Source organism: Gossypium arboreum, chromosome 3 (assembly GCF_025698485.1).
Source record: "Gossypium arboreum isolate Shixiya-1 chromosome 3, ASM2569848v2, whole genome shotgun sequence".
Taxonomy (NCBI): Eukaryota; Viridiplantae; Streptophyta; class Magnoliopsida; order Malvales; family Malvaceae; genus Gossypium; species Gossypium arboreum.
Window position 1 is genome coordinate 67,467,896 of NC_069072.1, and position 19,433 is coordinate 67,487,328.

At 39.6% G+C, this 19,433-nt stretch overlaps 1 non-coding gene across 1 annotated transcript; it reads left to right on the forward strand.

The window, feature by feature from the left end:
- Positions 1 to 17,665: 17,665 nt before the first annotated feature.
- LOC128290793 (small nucleolar RNA R71) lies at positions 17,666 to 17,772 on the forward strand. Its single transcript, XR_008280579.1, has one exon. It is a non-coding gene; the product is annotated as a small nucleolar RNA R71 (small nucleolar RNA).
- The last annotated feature ends 1,661 nt before the right edge of the window (positions 17,773 to 19,433 follow it).

A 19,433-nucleotide genomic window follows, 5' to 3' on the forward strand; every position in this document is an offset into this window, starting at 1 on the left:
TGTGTGTATGAGTATTGAATGATACCGGGCTAAGTCCGAAGGCGATTATGTTAGTAATTATAATTGTGTTTGAGCCTTAGTAACGAAAATAAATATGTATGTCCAATGATTATTGATGTATGTGTGCATGAGAAATTGATTGATATCCGGGCTAAGCCCCGAAGACAATTATGCTGGAAATTATAACCGGGTTAAGACCGAAGGCAATTGTGCTAGTGGCTACATCCGGGCTAAGACCGAAGGCATTCGTATGCGAGTCATTCTATCCGGCTAAGACCAAGGCATTTGTGCAAATCGTGATATCCGGGTTAAGTCCCGTGAGGCCTTGGTGCGGGTTACCATAACCGGGCTATGTCCCGGCGATTGATCGAGTAGCGACATCCGGTTAAACTCGAAGGTATGTGATTTGAAAATTATAAGCTTGCTGGAAAATTTCAGCTAATGCACTTGTGAAATTTCCCAATGACAAGGTAAGTGCGGTGTGTGCTTTGGCGCTAGGAGTAAGAGCGTGTGAATATCCGCTCCTATGATGGAACGAGTTATCGGCCTTAATGAAGCCGTTATTTGTGTATGAACATAAGAGTTGGGATGGTGAAGTAAGTATGATTATGTGAATGTGCATTAATGAAATGATGCATTTAACTATGTGAATGTATTGCTGTAATTAGAGTTGATTATATTCCTTGAGACTTACTAAGCATAAAATGCTTACTCATTGCTTTGGCTCTCGGTTTTCTAGATTTCGCTCGATAGCAATCGGATTCGGGATCGTTGAAGTCGAAGTCATCCACACTATCAAGCCCCCATTTTGGTATAAATTCTTGGTTGAACTTGAAATGGCATGTATAGGACTACCCTTGTTGGTTTAAATATGTTATGATGTATATGTGTACGGCCATGCGAAAATGGCTCGTAATAGTGAAGTATCAACTTAAACTATTTGCGGTTTGTATATATATATATGGTGTCATGATGTGACTATGAATTGGAAATGGGAATGTTGGTCACATGATCAGCCATTGGCATGGTTAAAATGATCATATGTGGACCTATGTAAGGCAAGACTAGTTGGTTCATGGAGACTACAAAATAGGTAAGACCTACCTTAAAAACAGATGCTGCCAGCTGCAGTAACGTGAATGTGAAAAATCACAAAAATTTGTAGGAATGGTATTAAATAGTGAATGAGCTATGTAAATGAACATTGATGAGTCTATTTTCATATGGAAGAAACGAAATGGTCATCGGAGTTACATGTTAAGAGATATTAAAGCTATTGTGAGACAGGGCCAGAACAGTTTCTGGGTTCCCTGTCGAAACTTTAAAAATTTACTATAAATTATCCAGAAATAATTAGGAGACATACCTTATATGTACAGATTCCATTTTGAGTCTAGTTTCATTAGAAACAAACGGTACCAGCATTAAAGCCCTTTACAGAGAGATATTCAAGTTATACCGCGCGAAGGTCAGAGCAGTCGATCCCTGTAACATGGGTGACTTTAACTAATAAACTGTACCAATTGGCCCGACCAAAATTCTAGAAATAAATCCATGGATGGATATATGAGTATAAATTCAGGAAAATTTACGAAACCAGTTTCCGAGTTTTGAAACTCGAGATATGATTTTTAAGGCGACAGTGACGCAGTTTTTCCAGCCTGACTGAAATGTCCAATGGATGGGCAAAACAAGTGAACTTGGCTTGCTAACCCCTCGTGTCCGATAATCGGCGATGGTCTCGGGTTCGGGTGTTACAATTTTATTGGTATCGAGCCACGGTTTAGTCGATTCTAGGACTACCGTGAGGTGTTTGGGGTCTAGCTATACATGCCATTAAATGATGAATCGATAGTGTGGTGATTTCGACAATTTGACTTTGAGTTTGTTTATAGCAATGGATCCCGATCCCAACCGAGCAATAGCTGATGATGTGGAGAGTGTGGCGCTGCTCAAGACAAGGACAGCGCCGGCGGACTCTCAACCTATGGCCAGCAATCCGAATGATGAGGCTAGGCAAGCCTTTTATAGTGTGATGAGCGAATGGTTTAATCAATACATTCGAACTAACACTACTGTCCCACAACCTCCATTCCCGACAAATGCAACCCAAGACCTACAATACCTCCAGAATCGACCAAATAAGGTCAAGTAAGCCCCGGTCGATAGGATTGAAAACATGGGGCCACTGAATTTAAAGCTACGGATGATGATGATGCCGAACGAGCTGAATTTTGGTTGGACAACACTATCAAGGTGCTCGATGAGCTATCTTGTACACCGATGAGTGCTTAAAGTGTACCATCTCCTTGCTACGTGATTCCACCTACTATTGGTGGAGTACTCGACTTCTGTAGTACCTAGAGAGCAAGTGACTTGGGAATTCTTTCAAACCAAGTTCGAAAAAAAAAAAAAAAAGTATATCATCGAGATTCATCGACCAAAAGCGAAGGAATTTCTTGATCTTAAGCAAGGTTCTATGTCGGTTACCGACTATGAACGAAAATTTGTGAGGCTTAGCCGACACGCCGAGAATGCATTTCGTCCGAAGCTATTATGTGTAAACGCCGAGGATGGGCTGAATGATGATATAAGGATGTTCGTTGGCATTCTCGAAATCGAGAGATCGTAGTACTTGTTGAGCGAGCTTGTAAAGTCGAAGAGCTTAGAAAGGAGAAACAAAAAGCTGATGTGGAACTGGAGAATTCGAAAGAGGTCCTCGGAAAGTCTCTTCAACAGCATCAAGAGATTTCGAGATGATGTGAACCGGTCTAGAGGCACTTTGGGCTTTTCTAGACGAGGACGCGATTGACCCCTGTGACCACACGAGTCACTTGATCGCCAGTGGTGGAAATGATCGCCGAGAGAGGGCGAGTGTCAACATTGTGGCAAATGGCATTCGGGAGCTGTTGGTTTCGTGATCGCTCTCGCTATAAGTGTGGATCGGCCGACCACTTTAGGAAGGATTGCCCGAGGATGCTTGAGCAGAATGTGAGTCGAGTGGAAACTCGGGTGCTACCATCGCCGAGGTAGGCCACCTAGAAATATGGGCAATGTCATTGGCGGTCGAGAGGATCTTGAGATGCTACCATCAGATCGAGGCTCGTGCTCCTGCGAGGACTTATGCCATACGCCGCACGCCGAGGATCTTGCCTCTCCGGATGTCATTACGGTGCTTTCACTCTTTTCAATACTAATGTGATTGCTTTGATTGACCCGGTTCTACTCAATCTTATATATGTGAAACCTTAGCATCCAAGAAGACTTTGCCTATTGAGTCTCTTGAGTTTGTAATTCGGTGTCAAACCCTTGGGTCATTACGTGCTTGTCAACAAAGTGTGCAAGAAAAGTCCCCTAGTGTTCGAGGTTCTTGTTTCCGGCGGACTTGATGCTTTTGCCGTTCGATGAATTCGACATTATTCTTGGTTTGGATGGGTTGACCATGCACGATGCGGTCGTAAATTGCAAAAGCAAGACTATCGATTTGAGGTCGCGAATAACGAGATAATTCGGGTTAAGTCTACGGACTTAAAGGGGTTGCCACCGTAATATCGCAATGTTGGCCCGAAAATATGTAAGAAAAGAGTGCGAAGCGTACCTTGCGTCGTGCTTTCGATGACAAGGAATCGAAAAGAAACCCGAATCTGTGCCCGTGGTTTGTGAATACCGAATGTTTTCCACGAAGAATTGCGGGTTTACCACATTTCGGAAATAGAATTTGGCATCAAATTGGTACCGGTACCACTCCAATTTCGATAGCTCCGTGATCGTATGGCACCAAAGGAATTAAAGGAGTTGGAAGCTCGGTTGCAAGAATTGGTGGATAGAGGTTTTGCTCGCCCGAGTTTTTCGCCTTGGGTGCGCCGGTGTTGTTCGTGAAAAGAAAGATGGAACCATGCGGCTGTGCATCGATTATCGTCAGCTTAATAAAGCGACAATAAAGAACAAATATCCATTGCCACGTATCGATGACTTGTTCGATCAACTAAAGGGAGCCTCAGTGTTCTCGAAAATAGATTTGAGATCGGGCTATTATCAATTGCGAATCCGAGATTCGGACGTACCCAAGACTGCCTTCAGAACGAGATATGGTCACTATGAGTTCCTAGTGATGCCGTTTGGGCTCACTAATGCCCTCGCGGTATTTATGGATTTAATGAATCGGATCTTTAGACCATATTTGGATCGATTCAGTAGTCGTGTTCATTGATGACATCTTGGTCTATTCAAGAAATGAGACCGAACATCTGAACACTGCGGTTAGTCTGCAAATTTTATGGGATAAGCAATTATATGCTAAGTTCAGCAAGTGTGAGTTCTGGTTAAGAGAGGTTAGCTTCTTGGGTCATGTGGTATCTGCATCGGGTATTCGAGTCGACCCGAATAAAATTTCAGCCATACTTAATTGGAAGCCTCAGAAATATTCTTGAGGTTCGAGCTTTTGGGGCTTCCGGTTATTATCGACGATTTGTAAAGGCTTCTCAACGATAGCCACGCCGATGACGAAGCTACTCCAAAAGGATGTTAAGTTCGAATGGACGGAGAAATGCCAAAAAAGTTTCGATCAACTGAAAACTTATTTGACTAAAGCCCCAATTCTAGTGCAACCCGAGTCCAAGCAAAGAGTTTGTCATCTATAGCAACGCCTCTCTACTTGGGTTAGGTTGCGTATTAATGCAAGAAGGTCGAGTTGTGGCCTATCGTCGAGGCAATTAAAGCCACATGAGAAAAATTATCCGACTCATGATCTCGAATTGGCGCTATCGTATTCGCCTTTAAAGATTTGGCGACATTACTTATTTGGTGAAAGGTGCCATGTATACTCGGATCACAAAAGTCTCAAATATTTGATGATCCAAAGAGACTTAAATCTGCGACAAAGATGTTGGCTCGAGTGTTAAAGGATTACGAGTGGTCATTGACTATCACGGGAAAGGCGAATGTGGTTGCGGATGCCTTGAGTCGTAAATCATTATTCGCTTCTGAGCGATGAGCGTGCACTTGTCTGTTTGATCCGATAGTGTGTTAGTAGCTGAATTGAAAGCCAAACCACTATTGATACATCAAATTCGAGAAGCTCGAAAGTCGACGACGAGTTGGCCGCAAAACGAAATTTGAGTGTGTTCGAACAAGGATTCGAGTTTCAAATCGATGATGACGATTGTTTGAGGTTCAAAAGTCGTCTGTGTGTTCCAAAGAATTGAACTCATTTCAATAATTCGAATGAAGCCCATTGTAGCCGAATGGCAATCCACCCGGGAGTCTGAAGATGTACAATGATTTGAAACGTCGGTTTTGGTGGCATGGTATGAAGTGAGACATCTCCGACTTTGTTTGAGATGTTTAATATGTCAACAAGTGAAAGCGGAACATCGGTGCCTTGAGGATTACTTCACCAATCACGATACCCGAGTGGAAATGGGATCGAGTCACAATGGACTTTGTATCCGGACCGCCATTGTCGCAAGTAAGAAGGATGCGGTTTGGGTCGTGGTAGATCGATTGACTAAGTCGGCCCACTTTGTCCCCATACGTCACGGATTTTTCAATGGACAAATTATTTGAATTGTACGTTTCTCAGTTGTGAGATTACACGGGTGCCTATTTCCATCGTGTGGGATAGAGATCCGAGATTTACCTCGCGATTTTGGAAAAAGTTGCAAGAAGCTTTGGGTACCAAGTTGCATTTCAGCACCACCTTTCACCCCAAACCGATGGTCAATCCGAGCGGATAATTCGGATACTTGAGGATATGTTAAGATGTTGCGTCCTCGAGTTTAGTGGTTCATGGGAGCGGTATTTGCCGTTGATTGAATTCGCTTACAACAACGACTTTCAATCAAGTATTTTGATGGCACCCTACGAGGCCTTGTACGGTCGTAAATGCCGTACACCATTGTTTTGGACCGAGCTCGGTGAAAGCAAGATTTTCGGTGGATTTGATTAGGGATCTTTGAATGAAAGTGAAAGTAATCCGTGAAAGTCGAAGATAGCCTCCGATCGTCGAAGTCGACGCGGACTGAAGCGTAAGGATATCGAGTATCGTGGGTGATAAAGTGTTTCTCAAGGTATCGCCTTGGAAAAGATACTCGATTCTACCGTAAGGGCAAGTTGAGCCCGAGGTTCGTTGGGCCATATGAGATATCCGGCGAGTCGATCCAAAGTGGCATATCGTTCGATTTTGCCCCGAACTCGAAAAGGTTCACGATGTCTTTCACGTTTCGATGCTTCGACGCTATAGATCCGATCCATCGCACGTGATTAGTCCATCGAAATTGAAATTCAAGCTAATATGAGTTATGAGGAAGAACCGATTCGTATCCTATCACGAGAAGTGAAAGAGTTGTGAAACAAGCGGGTTCCGCTAGTAAAAGTGTTATGGCTCAAGCAGGATAGAAGAAGCTACTTGGGAGACCGAGAACTCTATGAAAGAGCGATATCCAAACCTATTTACGGTAAGATTTTGGGGACGAAAATTTCTTAAGTGGGGGAGAGTTGTGACACCCAAAATTGACCCTAGTCGGAAGGTGGTCTCGGGACCACAAAACCGAGGCATAAAAATAATTAAAAATTTATTTTGATGCCTATAATATGTGTGCTCATGTATGACATTTTATGATGATTGATTTAGTGTTATAAGGGTGAATTCCACAAGAAAGGACTTAGTAATGAACTTTGAAAGTATTATAGGAAATGTGTGATGACTAATTAAAGCATGCATGCAAAATAATGGACTTGCATGTCAAATTCCCCTTTATAGGTGGTGGCCGCCATGACAAGGAGGATGGGCTAAACATGTCATGAAACATGTTTTGTTGGTGCATTAGGGTGAAATAATAAACAAAGGTGTATGGGTGATAAAAAATGAAAAAAATGTGTGTGAGTGTGGTAATCCCCCATTGCCGTGAGTTGTAGAGAAGGAAAGAAAAATTTTTGTTCATCCTTTCTTTGAGCCAAAACTAAGGAAGAAGGAGGATTTTTGCTTCATGCTTGGTTTGGAAGAGATCTAGAAGGAGATTTGGCTAAGTTTGCATCAAGATTAAGGTATGTATGAGGTTGTGTTAGGAGTTTCATGCATGTTTTGGTTGCTAACTTGATGTGCATGTTAGCCATGGCTCAAATCTTTGTTAAGCCATGGAAATGGTATTTGGCCAAAGTTGTTATGGTGATAAAGCCATTGCATGCTAAGTGTGAAGCTTGATGATGATGCATGCAATGATGGATTGTCTACTCTTGAGTAAGATTTTGAGCTTTCTTTTGTTTTATCATGATTGAAGTTGAAAAGGAGCATGATTGTCATATTCGCCATGATGCATTCATGAGCATGGTTCATGCTTCTTGCGTGTTAGTTAAAATTTGTGTTTTGGATGGCTATGGACACCTTGAAATTCGCCATGCTCATATATGTATATATATGTTTGCACATGATGTTTTGGTTATGAAGGAAGTGATGAATAAGTTTGTTTAAAGAAGAAGATGTTGAAGAATAATTGTGAAATTGTAAGCACATTCGCCTAGCACACATATGAGTGCTTGATGCTATATTGTAAGTTTTGAGCTACAATATGCAAAGCATTAACTAGTAAAATGCATGCTGTTTTTGTGTGGTATTAAGTGCATAATTGGCCTCAACATGGACAAGTATATTCGGCCTTGGGTAGCCTATTGAAGGCCTTAGCTTTTCCTTGATGCTCGAATAAATTGTATTGAATTGCTTGATGTAGTATAAAATGTGCATGACCATTGTGTATTCAAGCTAAAGGGTGGCCATATGACCATTTAAATTCCTTGTCATATTCGGCCATAAGCTAGCACAATGAGGTTTTGATAAATTGAATTTGTTTGAATTAGCTCAAGAGCTAAGAGGGCCACAATTGGACAAGGGAAGGAAAAGTGATCGAATAGCCGTAAAAGCCGTTCGACAACATCCGAGGTAAGTCCTCAAGAAGTGACCTTACTTGAATTATGTGGAATGAAATATGGATGTATTGATTATTGATTTATGTGTGTATGAGTATTGAATGATACCGGGCTAAGTCCCGAGGCGATTATGTTAGTAATTATAATTGTGTTTGAGCCTTAGTAACGAAAATAAATATGTATGTCCAATGATTATTGATGTATGTGTGCATGAGAAATTGATTGATATCGGGCTAAGCCCGAAGACAATTATGCTGGAAATTATAACCGGGTTAAGACCAAGGCAATTGTGCTAGTGGCTACATCCGGCTAAGACCAAGGCATTCGTGCGAAGTCATTCTATCCGGCTAAGACCGAAGGCATTTGTGCAAATCGTGATATCCGGGTTAAGTCCGTGAGGCCTTGGTGCGGGTTACCATAACCGGCTATGTCCCAAGGCGATTGATCGAGTAGCGACATCCGGTTAAACTCGAAGGTATGTGATTTGAAAATTATAAGCTTGCTGGAAAATTTCAGCTAATGCACTTGTGAAATTTCCCAATGACAAGGTAAGTGCGGTGTGTGCTTTTGGCGCTAGGAGTAAGAGCGTGTGAATATCCGCTCCTATGATGGAACGAGTTATCGGCCTTAATGAAGCCGTTATTTGTGTATGAACATAAGAGTTGGGATGGTGAAGTAAGTATGATTATGTGAATGTGCATTAATGAAATGATGCATTTAACTATGTGAATGTATTGCTGTAATTAGAGTTGATTATATTCCTTGAGACTTACTAAGCATAAAAATGCTTACTCCGCCGCTTTGGCTCTCGGTTTTCTAGATTTCGCCGATAGCAATCGGATTCGGGATCGTTGAAGTCGAAGTCATCCACACTATCAAGCCCCCATTTTGGTATAAATTCTTGGTTGAACTTGAAATGGCATGTATAGGACTACCCTTGTTGGTTTAAATATGTTATGATGTATATGTGTACGGCCATGCGAAAATGGCTCGTAATAGTGAAGTATCAACTTAAACTATTTGCGGTTTGTATATATATATATGGTGTCATGATGTGACTATGAATTGGAAATGGGAATGTTGGTCACATGATCAGCCATTGGCATGGTTAAAATGATCATATGTGGACCTATGTAAGGCAAGACTAGTTGGTTCATGGAGACTACAAAATAGGTAAGACCTACCTTAAAAACAGATGCTGCCAGCTGCAGTAACGTGAATGTGAAAAATCACAAAAATTTGTAGGAATGGTATTAAATAGTGAATGAGCTATGTAAATGAACATTGATGAGTCTATTTTCATATGGAAGAAACGAAATGGTCATCGGAGTTACATGTTAAGAGATATTAAAGCTATTGTGAGACAGGGCCAGAACAGTTTCTGGGTTCCCTGTCGAAACTTTAAAAATTTACTATAAATTATCCAGAAATAATTAGGAGACATACCTTATATGTACAGATTCCATTTTGAGTCTAGTTTCATTAGAAACAAACGGTACCAGCATTAAAGCCCTTTACAGAGAGATATTCAAGTTATACCGCGCGAAGGTCAGAGCAGTCGATCCCTGTAACATGGGTGACTTTAACTAATAAACTGTACCAATTGGCCCGACCAAAAATTCTAGAAATAAATCCATGGATGTATATATGAGTCTAAATTCAGGGAAAATTTACGAAACCAGTTTCCGAGTTTCGAAACTCGAGATATGATTTTTAAGGCGACAGTGATGCAGTTTTTCCAGCCTGACTGGAAATGTCCAATGGATGGGCAAAACAAGTGAACTTGGCTTGCTAACCCCTCGTGTCCGACACCGGCGATGGTCTCGGGTTCGGGGTGTTACAAAATCAATAAACAACTCATTAACAAGTTTTATCAATGTTTACAACATAATCACAAATTCACTACAAGTTGTCTTCCTAAGCAACAGTCACTAAATTATTTATAACTAGAGTTACAAAACTCCAAATCAATTGTTGTTAATTTTCCCTAAAAATAGACTCATACATCTTATATTCATAAAATTTTCAGAATTTTTGGTTTGGTCAATCAATACCAGATTTTTCTTAAAGTTTCCCCTATTTCACTGTTTGACTAATCTGACCACTCTTCACTACGAATCAAATTTCTCATTGTAAAAAGTTCAAAATATGTTATCTTTGTTTTGATTTGAGACTAGACTCATTAAGGAGTCTAAGCATATAATTTTTATCTTATAACCATTTTTTTACAAATTATAATGATTTTCTAAATACAGAACAGAGAACCCTGAAGTCATTTGATTCTGTCCCATGCCACTTCAAATATATCATTATCAGCAATTCTTTTGCTTACACAGTTTCTTTTATAAGAAACTAGACTCATTAAGCTTTAATTAAATAATTTATTCAGCTTCTAACTCAACTCTCACAATTTATGGTGATTTTCCAAAATCACGTTACTGCTGCTGTCCCAAGCAGATTTATTACAAATTTACTCTTTCACACATTTTTTGCATTCATATTATTTAAACATGTATATCACCAATCAATTTCATCACATATCTATAATTTCACTTAAGCATAATCTCAATAAAATACATCATGCTAAATGATTCGCACACAACCGTTCAAATTAGCAATTATAAGATGATTCTGCACATAGCCCACCCTTATCGATAATTTACGATGGTTTTACCCATACTCACATATATGACATAGGTATTTAAATACTTCAGTGTCAACTTTAATTCAACCGAATTCAACCATTGTACCATTTCATAACCACAGTTACTTTCGTCATTCATATCTAAATGGTATTTCACATAATTCACATAACCTTTCACCATGACCAAATACACACATACACATATGACATCTCCACCTATGCTTCTCATTTCACATTCATGATTCAATTCCAATCGATCTAACATGTATAAGTATATATCACATACCTAGCAAACTTAATGTATTGAACGAATTCAATTGTCGATTTAACACAAGGTCTCATAGTCTTAGACTTTTATCAAATCACCGGCATTTAGCCTGCTAGGTTTTAAACCCGAATTCATCATCAGCACGAAGCCTACTAGACTTTAAGTCTAAACTCATTCACCGACATTTCGCCTGCTAGGCTTGAAGCCTGATATCATTTCACCGGCATTATAGCCTGCTAGGCTCAAAACCCGATATTATCTCACCGGCATTATAACCTGCTAGGCCCGAAGCCTGATATTATCTCACCTGCATTATAGCCTGCTAGGCCCGTAGCCCGATAATATTATTCACCAGCTTAAAGCTTGCTAGGCCAAGGCCCGAATATCACATTTCGATAAACAATTCACCTGTTCTTTCATACTTTCATAATTTATACTTCAATTACGTATAACTGAAACACATATCTATGAACAAAGATTTTCATCCTTTCAACCACATAAGGTTTAATTTCCACATTGGAAAACATGTCTTAGTACATCATTTGATAGTATCAAAGTCGACTAGATATGCTAGTCACATACGGCTCATAACTTTAATTTAATATTTATTCAACACAAAGAACATATGTATATGTATATATATATACAATCAAACATCTTTTTAATTATTATTATTCAGCTCTTAAGCATGTAACATGATCAAACACAAACACTTAAAAACTTACCTTGGATTTTATCGAATAACTACGGATTGACTAATCAACTAGATTCGCTTTCCCTTTATCCAAAATTGGCTCCTTATGCTCTTGTGCTAATTCAATCAAAATTTAACTTATTAAAGTCCCATCATGCTAGCTTATGGCCGAATATGACAAGAAATTTAATAGGCCATATAGCTACTTTTAGCTCAATTACAAAATGGTCATACACATTTTTAATCACATTAAGCAATTTAATACAATTTATTTAACATTTCCTCATGTACACCTTTATGACCGAATACTTATATCAAATAAGTAACTTACCTTAACACATATCTCACATATCTAAAGTACATAAAACCCTAATGACCAAATACATACATTACCAAAATTCCTATGACTTTCATAGCCGAATATTCATTGTATACTTAGTTCACACACAAACACAAAACTCATATGATTTATCATATTTCCATATACATATCTCAACCATATATTCAAATATATAGTTCATCAAATAGATATTTATTCACGTTCCTTTAACACATATTGATCAACTAGACCATGCATTAGCCTTTGGCACATTCGGTCGTTGAAACAATAACCTATTTAACATTCAAACATTTTATACACACACCATTAATTTATTATCAATTAACTAAATACTTTAAAAATTTTCTTTAACTAAGTAACTTATCCGGAAATAATAAGGGCAAATTTAACAAGCTTATCTTAAATAAAAACAAATTTCCTTTCCCAAATATATATATATATATACGACAACTTCAACTTCATACTTCTCAACAATGAAGTCAACTTATTCATTCATTAACATTACACTCATTCAACCATCATTTAAGCTAATTTAACATCTAAACAACACCTTCTAAAAACTATCAAATTATCACAATTTAGCAACTTGCCGAATACATATATGTTCAATGATTCATGAATTTAAACCATGGGTTAACTATACAATGCATTTATCAATTTAATTTCATAAACAATTTCATAAAAATCACATTAACATACCTTTGATTTATGAAATAACCATGGCCGAATGCCTTGGCTTCTTCTATATATATATATTTTTTCCAGTTACGGCAATGAATAAAAGAAAAATGAATACACATTGTCTTTATCACTCTTCTCTTATTTAATCAATTTTTTTTATTTCATAATATAATGCCATTACCTATTATAATGCTTAAATAAAATGTATATCAATATGGCTGGCCACTATATTAAAAGTGGTCCATTTGACATGTAAGTCCCCCATGTCAAAATTCATGCATTATTTGGCCACTTTAAAATTCACCTATCACATTTTCAAGTCTTATCACATGAGTCCTTTCTTATAAATTAACACCTAATTGATAAAATCAAGGCACAAAATATTCACACATACAAATTTCACATACAATAAGCACAGAATATAACATCTAATTATTTTTGTGACTCGATTTTGTGGTTCCGAAACCACTTTCCGACTAGGGTCAAATCAGGGCTGTCACAATGAGTGATTCACGTGAGAATAAGACACAATTCAAGGATTTCTAATGATGATATAAAAGACCCCCCACACTTAAGATGTACATTGCCTTCAATGTACAAAGATAGATTTATAATCATAAGATAGGGAGAGAAGTGAAACTTCCTGAATGATGAATGAATTCCTTGAACTGGAGGTTTGGAGAATAATCGGCGTGAGAGTGGAGGAGGATACTCTAGTGGTGGTAGAGGTTCATTAGTCCATAAGTCCTGCGCCAAAAGAATATTATATCTGGTGGTGGTCATGGTCGTGGTCGAGCAGGACATGGCAGTCGTAGAGAACCTTTCCCGGTGGAGTTTTTAGTTCCTATATGATGATGAGCTTTAGAGCTCTTTATAACTGTGATAGAATTAGGAAATTTTTAAGAAATATAACGAAGCATAGTTACTCGTAATGAAATAGCCGAAATTTAAAATTATAAAATAATAAGTATAAAACCTAATAAAAATAAGCTTAAAGAAAAATAAAAAGTAGTCTTAAAATAGAATAAAAGTAAAAACATAAATTAATAAATAAAAGTTTTTAAACATCTTCATCGCTAGATGGTTCGTAAGGTCGGGGTGGTGATGAGATGTGGAAGTGCTGACAAATCTGCAGTAGAGTAGCATCAATGTTATCAAAGCGCTGAAAACACTGTTGCTCAAATCGAGTAAGACGCTCAGAGATGTTAGCGTATGAAGTCGTCGCATGAACTGGACGAGAGGGGGATGGTGGCTGAGTCGGTGGATCCTCGTGACATGGAGGGACATTATAAAAAATGTCATCTGGGTCTTCCTCCTCGGTGGACTGGGTGAGGCGGTACTGAGGAGGGTATGTGCCACGTCGTTTCTCGATCATCCTCATACTTAGCATGCTCGAGATGCCCTGTGGGGACATCTGGCCGATGAGAGTGAGGGAGAATGATTGGGCTACTGTATTGAGAAGCCCGAAGTGTTGAGCCAATTGAGTCACATAGGGCCCGATAGAGATGACCCCTCTCTTATGCCGCTCTGTCTGGTGGTGAATGGCGAAGGCAATAAAGTAGGCGAGGTCTATGACGTGCCCGTTCGCCATACTCCATAAGAAATAGGCGTTGTGGGTGGTGAAGACGCCAGTGCTCTCTTATCTCCCTGTCAGAGTGTGAACCAAGATGGCGTGTAAATACCTCAAGGAAGGAGGGAAAGCCGATGCCTTGGAGCGGCTTGGATTGTAGGTGGCCAAGGCAAGGACGAGGTCCCTCCAACATTTCGAGGGGGAGTAGTAGATGTGGCGGTAGAGGGTGTCGAGGTCATTGTCATCCATAAACTCCTTCGTATATTGCCCTAGTGAAATCTCGAACTCGGGTACGCTCAACTGGCGTACTAGACCACCAAGGTGGAACTAGACTATTCCAAGATCATCAAAGTTGGTCATGACGGTCTGAAGATGGAACATCAAGCAGAATTCCAATGTAAACTCAAGATACGTCGGCTCGACAATCTCAAAGAAGAGCCCCCACGGGTCAGTCGTTAGGAGGGCTCGGACTGCGTCAGCCAATTAAATCTACTCGAGTGTAGCCCAGTCAATGCAGCAGCCTACACCTAGGGGTCGGGCCCATAATATCTAATATAATTCCTCCTGAGGTCCCAATAGAACCTGGAGGAATAGGTGCCTAATCTCCATGGTAGGACCTGAGGATGATGCTGCTCCTTTCCTCTTCTTTGAGGCAGGAACAGCGGCCTTCTTATCATGTGAGGACGACATTGTACCTGCGTTGAAAAATCAAAGTTCAATCAATATGCCCCAAGAGTAGTATGGAAAATCAAGGCTAAATATGAATATCTTATGAGATTAACGTACGAGATGATAAAAACTAAAACCACTAAATATATCAAGTTAGAGGATTATGGAAATAATGAATGAATACATGTGAGTAGGCGTAAATTTCATGGAAACAAGGAAAAATGGAAGAGTATTGCATAATGGAGTAACTAAAATGACAAAAATTTTTATTGAACAAGCATTAGTATTTTACTATTCTAACTATGAATATTCAAAAATAGTTCAATATAGCAAAGGAATCATGAAATAAGTAACATATTTAGAGAAAATAGAGAGAAAAGAGTAAACAAACGCAAAAAGAAAGAACTTGGGGCATCGGAATCGGTGTTGTAGGTGGCGCACGGGCATGGGGGTAAGGCGTGTGGAGTTGCAGCGGCTAGGGTTAAGGATTTTTGAGGAGGGCGATGATGAATAGTGAAGGGTTTATATCGATTTTGGGGCACACGGCCATGGGACATGCCCGTGTACCCTAATTTTTGCTTGTGTGTTTCGCAAATTTTGAATTTGGGCGCATCTGACATTCAGCCTACGCCCATGTGGCTTGGGCGTGTGGGCACACACAGTCGTGTCGCACGGCCGTGTCTTGCTTCGTTTGCTTCTCCCACGCCCGTGTACATAGGTCCATGCCTGTGTTTGTTTTAGAGTGTCGACCACGGGTGGAGGGCATGGGCATGTCGCACGTCTGTGTTACATTTTCAGTTTCAACCACGGTTTCAAGGCACGGGCATGTCGCACGCCCGTGTTGTTTTTGCAGTTTCACCCACTGCCATGTCGCACAGCCGTGGCAACTTATCGTATCCTATGTTGGGGAAAAAATGTTGCCCTGTTTTCACACGGCCTAATGCACGCCTTTGTGCCTGGCCGTGTGGTCTTTAGAACGTCTGCGCTCCATGATTTGGTTAGTATGTTAGATGTTAAAAACTAAAATTTTTAAAGAAATTAACACTGTTTATGCTTGGTTTGCCTCTCGAGAAGCGCTTATTTATAGTCTAAGCTTGACTTACCTTACTTTTGCATAGTCAAGGTGGAGCGAGGAGTTTACACTCCTCATCCCTGCTATAAATTTTATCAACATAAGGTTTAAGACGAGTATTGTTTACCTTAAATGGGCTGAATTTGGGATGATTTACCTCAACTGTACTATATGGAAAAATATTAAGTACCGTAAAAGGAATTTTTTCATTAGTTTCAGAAGTGGTAATGCGAGGCTCTACTGCATCTAGTAGTACTTTGTCTCCAACCTTAAGTTGATTTGGTAAGGTATTGAGCTCGTCCTGGCTCAGTTTTGGCCTATCAAGTGTTCTCGATTTCTGTGTCTGCCATTCATCTAGCTGCTCAACTTGTAGCCTCTGTTCTTCATAGATAGGTCCCTTGTTGTTGTTTGAACATGGCTCATATACGTTCTTTGTAACTATTTCCTGCACAGAAGGTTTCACCACGTGATCAGTACTAGTAGAATGATTTATACAACCACCTTCAATTTTTGATGTGTTACTCGAATTACGAGCTTGAAGGGTGATTGTTTCATCTCCCACACGAAGTTTGAGTTCACCTGTACCAACATTAATAATGGTTCTAGCAGTCGCTAAAAGGGTCGTCCTAAAATTAAAGGTACGTTACTATCCTCTTCCATGTCTAGAACAACAAAGTCTACTGGGTATATAAATTTATCGATCTTAACAAGAACATCTTCAATGATACTTCTAGGAAATCTAATGGTTTTATCAGCCAATTGAATGCTCATCCTAGTTTGTTTGGGTTTCCCAAGACCTAGCTATTTAAACATTTTATAAGGCATAACATTGTTGCTTGCCCCTAAGTCAGCCAATGCATGATGAACATCTAAACTACCAATTAAACAAGGAATCGTAGAACTCCCTGGATCCTTCAATTTGTTGGGTGGCTTATTTTGTAATATGGCTGAGCAAATTGCATTCAACTCCACATGCGACGCCTCATCCAACTTTTGTTTATTTTTTAAAAGCTCCTTTAAGAATTTCTGGCCTTGGTTTTGCAACTGACCCTTCCTCATCTTGAATGGCAATCGCGTTGAGTTGCTCCCTTGGGTCAGGTTCAGTGTTGCTTGGTAGGCTACCTGGTGGTCGTTCGGAAATTAATTTAGCAAGCTGTCCAATCTAAGTTTCGAGCCCCTGGATTGATGCTTGTTGATTTTTGAGTGTTGTCTCAGTATTCTGAAAACGAGTTTCTGACACCAAGATGAATTTGGTTAGCATCTCCTCAAGGTTCGGCTTCTTTTCTTGCTGGTAAGGTGGTTGTTGAAAACCCGGAAGATGTTGTGGCCTTTGATTTTCTTGACCGCCCTATGAGAAATTGGGATGGTTCCTCGAACCTGCATTATAAGTGCTACTATATGGGTTATTTTGGGGTCTAGAGTTATTGTTACCCATATATTGGACTTGTTCCTCCTCGATGCTAGGATTCAAGGGTTGATATTCTATGCATGCTCCTCCTCCATTCGAATTGCACCTCATCACTAGATGTACCGAGTAGAACCACACAAACCGTCAATCTTTTTATTTAAGAGTTCTACTTGGTTAGATAGCATAGTAACCGCGTCGTGGTTGAAAACACCAGCTGCTTTCATTGGGTTTGTTCTTATAACTTGCCACTGATAGTTATTTAGTAACATCTCCTCAATAAATTCGTAAGCCGCCTCAGGCGTCTTATTATTGATAGTTCCTCCAGCAGGTGCATCAATCATCTGCCGAGTCGAAGGATTCAGGCCATTATGAAACGTTTGAACCTGTAGCCAAAGCGGTAACCCATGGTGAGGGCACCTTCTCAAAAGGTCCTTGTATTTCTCCCATGCATTGTAGAGCGTTTCTAAATCCATCTGCACAAAAGAAGAGATATCATTACATAATTTGGCTGTTTTAGCCGGCGGAAAATATTTTAATAAAAACTTTTCGGTCATTTGTTCCCAAGTAGTGATTGACCCTCATGGTAACAAGTTCAACCATTGTTTAGCCTTATTCCTTAATAAAAAACGAAACAACCGAAGGCGAATGGTGTCATCAGAAATGCCATTAATTTTAAAGGTATCGTAAAATTCTAGGAAATTTGCCAAGTGAGCGTTAGGATCCTCGTCCTGCAAACCATCAAACTGAACAAACTGTTGTATCATTTGAATTGTGTTAGGTTTTAGTTCAAAATTATTTACAGCAATAGCAAGTCTAACTATACTTGACTCGGTTCCTGTTAAACTAGGTTTAGCATAATCATACATAGTGCGTGAAGTAGGATTCTGATTTATTGGATCAGCAGCAATCGTAGGAGGTAGCAGATTTTCTTGGTTTTCAGTCATCTCCTCGGTTGTGGTTGAAGTATCATCCTCTTGCTCGTCCTCTGTGTATCTTAGGTTTCGCCTTATTTCTCTCTGATTTCTGCGAACTGTGCAGTCGATCTCACTGTAACGCTCCGATTTTTGGGGCCTAGAAGAGTTAGGCTTTGAGTCTAGGATTCGGATAGAAGGAAACCTGAATAATTAAGAAGTTTTAAATATTACCGTTTAAGAAAAAATTTTGAATTACTACTAGAAAATTTTTACTATATTTATTATTACGGATATTTTAAATTTTATGAAATTTTAATTAGTATTATGAGATAAAATTATTATTAGAAAAATATTCTGTATGTATGTTTGAAAATTTTTATTATTTGTTGTATTATTGGTATTTGAAATTTTTATGTTTATGAAATTATTATTATTATTATTATTATTAGTAATTAAATATGTAACGAAGGGTATAATGTGGAGAAAGGTCAGGGGCTCGGCCCATAGCTTTAGCAAAATTCTTGAATCTTGCCTCTTAAGGAATCTGGGCACTAGGCTTCATTAATAAATTAGGGCTGAGTTTTAGCACAAGCGTGCATTTGGCCCGATGGCTAAGGACGCTAAGAGGACGCTTAGGAGGTGCACAGGTTCAAGGTGCGGCGTCATAATTTGGGTTTTTTTAATATGCAGATCGCGGCTAGAATAAGGGTTAAAAGGAGTTGCAAGTATAATTTAACACAGAGAGCGCCTTGGCGCAGTGGAAGCAGCGCGCTAAGGAGACCCAGTGGTCACGAGTTCGAATGCAGGGGACAGCGAAATGTGTTTTATTTCTTTTAAGTAGCCCGTGACTGAAGCGAATAAGGCTTATAAGTAAATGTGGTCATATTATAACAAAAGCGAGGTTGTGTCGCGGCGGCAAGCAGTGTGGCTGAGTGTTCTAGAGGTTGAAGGTTCGAGTGGCGTGGAAGGTGGAATTTCCCTTTTATTTTTAAGCGGACTGGAGCTTCAGCAGGTAAGGTTTAAAATTAACTGTGATCGTATATTGGTAAGGAAGAAAGCATGGTGCAATGGCCAGCAGCACGGGCGTAGTCTGCAAGGGTAGACTGAGGTTTTGAGTTTGAGCTGTTGTACGCGCAATGGGCTACCAATTTTGCTGCTCACGTGGGGTGGAGTTAGAGTTTGACTGAAACTCTTCTTACCAGCATGATGAAGCGGTGGATAAGGCTGCAAATCACCGGTTAGGAGTTTGAATG